This window comes from Callithrix jacchus, chromosome 2, assembly GCF_049354715.1.
Source record: "Callithrix jacchus isolate 240 chromosome 2, calJac240_pri, whole genome shotgun sequence".
Lineage (NCBI taxonomy): Eukaryota > Metazoa > Chordata > Mammalia > Primates > Cebidae > Callithrix > Callithrix jacchus.
The window spans coordinates 17,326,796-17,336,621 of NC_133503.1; the positions used below are offsets into that span (position 1 = coordinate 17,326,796).

At 49.9% G+C, this 9,826-nt stretch overlaps 1 protein-coding gene across 1 annotated transcript in view; it reads left to right on the forward strand.

Moving 5' to 3' along the window:
- Positions 1–4,754: 4,754 nt before the first annotated feature.
- Positions 4,755–9,826, forward strand: part of LOC118151649 (putative protein ZNF815) — a 57,191-nt gene continuing 52,119 nt past the window's right edge. Inside the window, 1 exon segment of the mRNA XM_078358376.1 lies at positions 4,755–4,977. The gene's annotated coding sequence lies outside the window, so the exon portion shown is untranslated.

Below are 9,826 nucleotides of genomic sequence, written 5' to 3' on the forward strand. Positions count from 1 at the left end.
GGCAGGAGAATTGCTTGAACCCGGGAGGTGGAGGTTGCAGTGAGCCAAGATCACACCACTGCACTCTGGCCTGGGTGACAGAGCGAGACTCCATCTCAAAAAGACAAAAAACAAAAAAAGGGCTAGAATATCTCATCTCCTAAGAATGCTATTAAGATAGGATGGGGGTTGGAGGAAAGGGGGTAATGATGGACAAAGGGTACAAAATCTCAGTTAGACAGGAGGAATGCGTTTTGGAGAACTATTGCACAGCTTGGTGAATGTAATTAACAACAGTGTATAGTACATTTCTTTTTTTTTTTTTTTGAGACGGAGTTTCACTCTTGTTACCCAGGCTGGAGTTCAATGGTGCAATCTCAGCTCACTGCAACCTCCGCCTCCTGGGTTCAAGCAATTCTCCTGCCTCAGCCTCCTGAGGCAGGTGATCCACCTGCCTTGGCCTCCCAAAGTGCTGGGATTACAGGCGTGAGCCTCTTTTCGTGATGAATTTAAATGATGTATAGAAAACGTCTGCTGCAGTGGTCCCTGTATTTAGGAAGTCTTATATTTTGTAGAGACAGGGTCTCTGTCTTCCTCGCTGGAGTGCAGTGGCACAATCACAGCTCACTGCAGCCTCAACTTCCCAGGCTCAAGTGATTCTCCCCACCTAAGCCTCCTGAGTAGCCAGGACCACAGTTGGGCACACCACACCCAGCTAATTTTTAAAATTACTTGTAGAAATGGGGGGGGGAGCGGGTCTCAAGATATTGCTCAGGCTGGCCACAAACTCCTGGCCTCAAGCAGTCCTCCCACCTCAGCCTTTCAACGTGCTGGGATTACAGGCATGAGCCACCACGCCCCGCCCAGGAAGTCTTAATGAATAAAAACTCCTTTTACTTTGCTTCTGCTCATCATGCTTGTTATGGTCTATCCTGGGAAATCTCAGGATGGAAGACTTATCTGGAGAGATTAAATAACCAGTGGGAAACAGGAGAAGAAAACGCAGGGATCTGGGTGGCAGAGGCATGTAATAGACAAGCACCACCTCCTGGCTTCTGTGATTCTGAGACCCTGGATGCCCATTTCCAGCCCCCGTCTCCCTTTTCCCTTTCTCAGTCCCCTGAGCCCCAGCCCCAACTCTTCCTCCATGCTTTCCTGGACAGTGACTCGGAGACACTGACATGGCCCCCAACTTCCCTGGCAATAGCCCTGTATTCCCTCTCAGTACTGATGGGATTGAGATAACGGGATTAAAAACAGCAATGATTACTGCTGTTGTTATTACTGTTATTATTGAGACAAACCCTTACTCTTGTTGCCCAGGCTGGAGTGCAATGGTGTGATCTCGGCTCACTGCAACCTTTGCCTCCTGGGTTCAAGTGATTCTTGTGTCTCAGCCTCCTGAGTAGCTGGGATTACAGATGTGCACCACCACGCCCGACTAATTATTGTATTTTTAGTAGAGACAAGGCTTTACTATGTTGGCCAGGCTGGTCTAGAACTCCTGACCTCAGGCGATCCACCTGCCTCAGCCTCCCAAAGTGTTGGGATTACAGACTTGAGCCACTGCACCCAGCCTCAGTTGGTGAATTCTATCAAGAGCTTTGAACTCAGTCCCCAGCACCCACAGCCCAAAAGGAACCATCCCTGAAGGGAGAACATCAGAGTATGTAAGATTCATTTAAAAGAGATGTTCACACCAGACATGGTGACTCACTCCTGTAAACCCAACATTTTGACAGGCCAAGGTGGGAAAAGAGCTTAAGGCCAGGAATTCGAGACCAGCCTGGGAAACACAGCAAGATCTCCTCTTCACTAAAGTATTTTTTCTTTTTTTTTTGAGACGGAGTTTCACTCTTGTTACCCAGGCTGGAGTGCAATGGCACAATCTCAGCTCACCGCAACCTCCGCCTCCCGGGTTCAACCAATTCTCTTGCCTCTGCCTCCCAAGTAGCTGGGACCACAGGCCCCCTATACCAGGCTAATTTTTGTACTTTTACTAGAAAAAGGCTGGTCTTGAACCCCTGACCTCAGGAGATCCGCCTGCCTCGGCCTCCCAAAGTGCTGAGATCAATGGCATGAGCCACTGCACCCAGCCAACTATTTCAATAAGGTGTTTGCCCATCTTCCTTATTATACTGTAACCCACAAGAGCACTTACGTTGCCTGCAGTGTCCCGGGGTCCTAAGGCAACCCAGGGGGTATTTCTGGGAGGAACCAGCAGGTGTTGGCGATACAGTTCTGAGTGCGACCACCAGGAGGCAGGGCTCCTCACACTTGTCCTGGAGACAGAGGCAGGACCCTCACCTTGAGGACTTTTCCCTTGGGTGGGTTTGGATGTGCACCTGGGAATACTGTCCTCTCTCCCTGAGGTGTGAGTGAGGATGCTTCCAGCTCTGGGAGACACAGCTGTGGTGTCGCTGGCCAGGGTACAGCTTTCTAGAGAGGAACCATTTTCAGCACCTCAAAGTTCAGACCTTTCCTTTCCCTCTTCCAGGCTGGGGTGAGCGACCACCCAGCCCACAGTGTAGAGAGGGGTCTCATGTTTTATGCTCTTCATTTGGACTTTTTTTCTTTCTTTTTTGAGACAGAGTCTGGCTCTTTCGCCCAAGCCTAAGAGTGGCACAACCTCGGCTCCCTGCAACATCTGCTTCCTGAGTTCGAGCCACTCTCCTGCTTCAGGCTCCTGAGTAGCTGGGATTGGAGATGCACACCACTATGCCCAGCTAATTTTTGTATTTTTAGTAAAGAGGGGGTTTCACCATATTGTTCAGCCTGGTCTCGAACTCCTGGCCTCATGTGATCTGCCTGCCTTAGCCTTCCAAAGTGTTGGGATTACAGGCGTGAGCCACCACACCCGGCCCATTTGGACTTTAAAAACAAGCAAACATAGGATCTGGCCCAGGTCCCCAGGCTGGAGTCCAGTGGTGCCATCATAACTCACTGCAGCCTCCAGCTCCTGGGCTCAAGCAATCCTCCCACCCCAGCCTCCTGAGTAGCTAGAACTACAGGTTTGCTCTACCACACCCAGCTAATTTTCCTATTTTTATTTTTTGTAGAGGTGGGGTTCTCACTACATGGCCCAGGCTGGTCTTGAACTCCTGGGCTCAAGAGAGTCTCCTGCCTTGGCTTCCCCAAGTGCTGTGGTTACAGGCATCAGCCACTGTGCCCAGCCTTTACTCTGACTTTGAATGGGTCCTGTTTGCAGCCTGCTCCGCGTCTTCACCCTCTGGGGTGCATGTTTCCTCCAATCCCAGAGCCTTTTCCTCCTTGACTCCTCTCCCGAGGCGTGTCTGTCTATGCAGGAGGTGGGCTCAGTTTTGCTCTGCCAAGCTTTGCCATTAGTAATGTTTCTCCTGACACTGTGTGGGCATCTCTCTTCTACATTCAACTATATTCATGTTCCCTTTATCTTGGTGGGGTTAAGCCAAAAAGGGAGAGGTAGGGGGCTGAATGCAACAACTCATGCCTGTAATCCCAGCCAAGGCAGGAGGATCGCTTGAGCCCAGGAGCTTGAGACCAGCCTGAGCAATATAGCAAGATCTCATCTCTACACAATAAAACAAAACACAAAAAAATTAGCTTGGTGTGGTGGTGTGTGCCTGTAGTCTCCACTACTCAGGAGAATGGCTTCAGCCCAGGAGTTCAAGACCAGTCTGGGTGACAATGAGACTTTGCCTCGAAAAAAAAAAACCAAAAAAATCTCATTGTGGGTTGAGATAAGATGCAGTGGGGACCATGTGTGTGCCAAATCAGTTTCTTACAAGCTCCTCAGTAGGTTTCAGGAGAAGCTTCAATGTCACATCAGATTCTGGGGACAGTTGCAGCTTTGGCATAATGATTATTGTGAAGCAGCGGGATGGAGACAGAAGCAAAGGTGGTGCAGCTGGTCCACATCCTTGCAAGTGCAAGCGCACAAACCATGCCAGACACACATCGTGCCTGTAATCCAGCACTCTGGGAGGCGGAGGCGGGCGGATCACCAGAGGTCCGGAGTTTGAGACCCACCTGACCACTGTAGAGATGGGAGAAAGCCATCTCTACCAAAAATACAAATTTAGGCCGGGCGCGGTGGCTCAAGCCTGTAATCCCAGCACTTTGGGAGGCCGAGGCGGGTGGATCACGAGGTCAACAGATCGAGACCATCTTGGTCAACATGGTGAAACCCCGTCTCTACTAAAATTACAAAATATTAGCTGGGCACGGTGGTGCATGCCTGTAATCCCAGCTGCTCGGGAGGCTGAGGCAGGAGAATTGCCTGAACCCAGGAGGCGGAGGTTGCGGTGAGCTGAGATCGCACCATTGCAGTCCAGCCTGGGTAACAAGAACGAAACTCCGTCTCAAAAAAAAAAAAATACAAATTTAGCTGGGCGTGGGGGAGGGTGCCTGTAATCCCGACTACTTGGGAGGCTGAGGCAAGAGAATTGCTTGAACCCAGGAGGCAGAGGTTGCAGTGAGCAAAGATCATGCCATTGCACTCCAGCCTGGGCAATAAGAGCCAAACTCCGGAGAGGGAAAGAGAGAGAAATAAAGCTTTTGTGTAAGTCAACTGGCAAGAACACAGGAGATGCATAAATCTCCCTTTCCCAGCTGGGGGGGCTGTGTGAGATTTTATAAGTTTAGGATTTGATTGGATCTTGCAATGAAGAATGATAAGAGGTGTGATCTGACTGGATCCTGCCATGGGGTGATACCAAAACTCAATCTGATTGGTTCCTGGCTCCTGCCGTGGGGAGTCCGCTTCTTAAAGGGATCCCGTCGCGTCTCCTCAGCCCGAGCTCTTAGGTTCCAGTCCGTGGTTGTATGCTTGGTTAATCTGGGCATGCTCAGGGTATGTGACCTTCAACCTGGGAGTCCATGGCAATTGAAAAGCAACTGACAACTTTATTACATCAAAGTTGAACTGAGGCCTGGAGCGGTGCCTCACGCCTGTAATCCCGGCACTGTGGGAGGCTGAGGCTGGTGGTTCACCTGAGGTCCAGGGTTCAAGAACCTGAGGTAAGGAGAGACGGGGTTTTGCTAAAAACGGTGAAATCCCATCTCTATTAAAAATACAAAAATTACCCATGCGTGGTGGCGCATGCCTGTAATTCCAGCTACTCCGGAGACTGAGGCAGGAGAATCTCCTGAACCCGGGAGGCTGAGGTTGCGGTGTGTCGAGATCGCGCCATTGCCTTCAGGTTTCGCTCCGTGGTTGCACGCTTGGTTAATCTGGGCATGCTCAGGGTACCGGGAGATTGCAGTGAGCTGAGATCTCGCCATGGCACTCCAGTCTGGGCGACAAGAGTAAAACTCCATAAAAAAAAACCAACAAAAAACACCGGTTGCGGCCGGGCGCGGTGGCTCACGCCTGTAATCCCAGCACTTTGGGAGGCAGAGGCGGGTGGATCACGAGGTCAAGAGATGGAGACCATCCTAGTCAACATGGTGAAACCCCATCTCTACTAAAAATACAAAAAAATATTAGCTGGGCATGGTGGCGCGTGCCTGTAATCCCAGCTACTCAGGAGGCTGAGGCAGGAGAATTGCCTGAACCCAGGAGGTGGAGGTTGCGGTGAGCCGAGATGGCGCCATTGCACTCCAGCCTGGGTAACAAGAGCGAAACTCCGTCTCAGAACAAACAAACAAAAAACGCCAGTTGAACTAGATTTGGTCTGATAGAGTTACCCATTTACAAACTGTGCCCCCAACCCCCTGCCAACGTATTCCACTCCTCATTCATGAGGGAAGAGGGGTGGAGGTCATGTTTCTGTATCTACTTCATGCTGACCAGGGGCACTGAGTCCCCTAAAATTAGAGGAATGAACTCTTGGGCTACTGAGTCCAGGCGAGTTTTGGAGTCCCCCGGAGTTGCTGGAAGGGCTGGTATTGTAATACAAACTGAAGATGGAAGTGTTGGCACCTGGAGGAAAAACAGCTTACCATCAGTTTAATATATAGGACTGAAAAGTGAAAGGAGAGGCCGGGGAGGCCGGGCGCAGTGGCTCACGCCTCTAATCCTGGCACTTTGTGAGGTCGGGGCAAGCGGATCACCTGAGGTCAGGAGTTTGAGACCAGCCTTACCAACATGTAGAAACCCTGTCTCTACTAAAAAATTAAAATTAGCAGGGCGTAGTGGTGCATGTCTGTAATCCCAGGTACTCAGGAGGCTGAGGCAGAAGGAATGGCTTGAGCCCGGAAGGTGGAGGTCACAGTGAGCCGAGATCGCGCCATTGTACTCCAGACTGGGCAACAAGAGCAAATCACTGTTTCAAAGAAAGAAAGAGAGAAAGAAAGAAAGAAGGAAGGAAGGTAAGAAAAGAAAAGAGAAAAAAGGTAAAGTAACAGGAGAACAGTGGCCACAAGGGGCCCCAGCATAGGAAGAAACCAGGTAATCTCAGTGGTTGGCTGGACGTGGTGGCTCATGCCTGTAATGCCAGCACTTTGGGAGGCCAAGGCAGGCAGATCACCTGAGCTCAGGAGTTCCAGACCACCTTGGCCAACATGATGAAGCCCCATTTCTACTAAAAGTACAAAAATTAGCCAGGCCTGGTGGTGGCATGTGCTATAGTCCTAGCTATTCAGGAGGCTGAGGCAGGACAATTGCTTGAATCTGGGAGGTAGAGGTTGCAGAGAGCTGAGATTGCACCACTGCATTCCAGCCTGGGCGACAGAGCGAGACTTCATCTCTAAATAAATAAATCAGTCTCAGTGGATGAACTACCTTTGATATGGTTTGTCTCTGTGTCTCCACCCAAATCTCATGTGAAATTGTAATTTCCGATATTGAGGGAGAAACCTGGTGGGAGGTGATTGGCTTGTGGGGGCCGACTTCCCCCTTGCTGTTCTTGTGATAGTGAGTGAGCGCTCATGGGATCTTGTTTAAAAGTGTGTGGCCCCTCCCCCTTCACTCTCTCTCCTGCTCTACCATGGCAAGACGTGCCTGCTTCCCCTTTGCCTTCTGCCATGATTGTCTGTTTCCTGAGGCCTCCTGGGCCACGCTTCCTGTACAGTCCCCAGAACTGTGAGTCAGTCAAATCTCTTTTCTTCATAAATTACCCAGTTTCAGGTAGTTCTTTATTGCAGTGTGAAAAAAGAGGAACGGAGGCTTCTGGTTGAAGGAATGCAGCCATTCTGCTTGTTTGAACATTTCCTTTACATGAACCTCTATTTCCCGGGAGGTGTTTCTCCAAGTGCAATGGGAGGTATTGGTGACCGCACACACCCCTGTGTTCTGCTAGTGAAGAGTAAGGTTGATCAGCGATCTCCTGCTTTTTCAGTCTGGCCTGGAAAAGCGCCTGTGTAACTGGTGACGGTATCAGTAAGCACCAGGGGGTATGGAAATCCTCCAGGAGCCGCAGGCATCACACTGAAGGCCATTTGCCAGTATTCCCTGGCGTGGTTCTTCTGAAGTGTACTGCCTTGGCCAAAAGAGATGTGGGAGAGGCTGGAGACAGTGGCTCATGCCTTTAATCCCAACACTTTGAGAGGCCAGGGTGGGTGGATCATTTGAGGTCAGGTAACAGTCTGGCCAACATGGTAAAACCTCGTCTCTATTAAACTACAAAAATTAGACGGGTGTGGTGGTGTGTGCCTGTAATCCCAGCTATTCAGGAGGCTGAGACAGGAGAATCACTTGAACCGAAGAGGTGGAGTTTGCAGTGAGCCAAGATGGCACCACTGCATTCCAGCCTGGGTGGGGGGGGGAAGAGAGAGAGAGAGAGAGAGAGAGAGAGAGAGAGAGAGAGAGTGAGAGTGAGGGGGAGAGGGAGGGAGGGAGGGAGGGAGAGAGAGAGAGAGAGAGAGAGAGAGAGAGAGAGAGAGAGAGAGAGAGAGATTCTGATGATAGACACAGTGGTCAGCCGCTTTATCTATTACATTGTTTCCTTTCATCATGGGGTGCTTATAATGCCGACAGCAAGCTGTGTCCTGCCGCCTTCCCGTAGTGTAAGGAGTCATGGGCATCTTTTACAATAACCCGTTTCACATTTGCAGGCACTCATATCCTGCCTCTTCTATTTAGGGGCCACCTTATGGAACTCAGGTGATGTCTATCTCCAGTGGCTTTTAAAATGCCCCAGGCAGGGACAGGTGCAGTGGTTCACACCTGTAATACCAGCAATTTGGGAGACTACAGTGAGTGGATCACTTGAGGTCATGAGTTAAAGACCAGCCTGGCCAACATGGTGACACCCATCTTTACTAAAAATCCAAAAAGTTATCGGGGTGTAGTGGCAGGCGCCTGCAATCCCAGCTACTTGAGAGTTCCAGGCAGGAGAATCACTTGAACCTGGGAGGCAGCCATTGTAGTGAGCTGCGATACCCCATCCCACTCCAGCCCGGGGAACAAGAGTGAAATTTTGTCTCAAAAGAGAAAAAAAAGAAAGAAAAAAGAAATTGGTCAGTGGAGTACCTTGCCTTATTTTATAAAGAGCTACTGAAGGACGCAGAGACATTTGGAGGACTTCCCCACCCGTGCAGCTGTCTTGGCCATGGCTACTGAAATTTGCTATTTCAGTCACCCCGCTGATGACCTTGGCAATGGACTGCAGTTACCTGTTTAGGCCTTTCCGCGGCCCAAATCAGTGCCAGTATTTCTGTTGCACCTTTGATTCCATGTTATTTGCATTTAGAAGGCTCCCCCATCCTTTTTTTTTTTGAGACAGAATTTTGCTCTTGTTGCCCAGGCTGGAGCCCAATGGCACGATTGTGGTTCATGGCAACCTCCACCTCCTGGATTCTAGGGATTCTCCTGCCTAAGCCTCCCAAGTAGCTGGGTTGACAGGCATGTGCCATCATGCCTGGCTTATTTTGTATTTTTAGTACAGATGGGGTTTCTCCACGTTGGTCAGGCTGGTCTCAAACTCCCAACCTCAGGTGATCGGCCCTGCTCAGACTCCCAAAGTGCTGGGATTACAGGCATGAGGTCCCCTTTATTCCAGATCGTCCCATGGGCATGGACCACAGAGATTGCATCTTGTGAGTCTGCAGAAACAGTAAAGGCCTTGTCCTGTCTTAGGTTCAGGGCTCGGGTTCATGCAGATTTTCCCGGCCCTCTGTACTGAAGTCCCTGTGGGAGGCTCTGGGCTGGTTTCCTGTAGGTAGAGAGCTTCACGTCCTGCCCTTCACTGGCCTCTTTTCACGAAGCTCCTGCCGTCTACAGACCATGGCTTCCTTTTCTTCTTCAGCCACATGTCTGTTATTAAAACTCTGGAAGTCAGCCGGGCGCCGTGGCTCATGCCTCTAATCCCAGCACTTTGGGAGGTCGAGGCAGATGGATCACTTAAGGTCTGAAGTTTGAGACCAGCCTGGCCAACATGGCGAAACCCTGTCTGTAATATTTACAAAAATTAGTCAGGCATACAGATGGGCACTGGTAGTCCCAGCTACTCGGGAGGCTGAGGCAGGATAATCGCTTGAACCCGGGAGGCAGAGGTTGCAGTAAGCTGAGATCACAATACTGTACTCCACCCTGGGCAAGAGAGCAAGTCTCTGTCTCTACAAACCAAACCAAAGCAAAACCCTAATTTGGGATTAGCCTTCTCTTCTAATTTTTAAAAAAAATTAGGAAAAAAGTAGACGTAGCTGCTATGTTGCCCAGGCTGGTCTTAAACCCCTGGCCTCAAGTGATCCTCCCTCCATAACCTCCAAAAGTGCTGGATTATAGGTGTGAGCACTGTTTCCAGACTTATGTTATTTCTATATAAAAAAAATACAGAATTATCTTCCAGAGCCAATAAATATATTCAAATAACCAAAACCTCATTAAGGAAAAATGTCACTTGATGGCAAATAAGCAATCTGGAGCAATCTGATCGCACTCACTGTGAAGACGAGAAAACTTCATGTTTACTAGATTTCCCAGGAG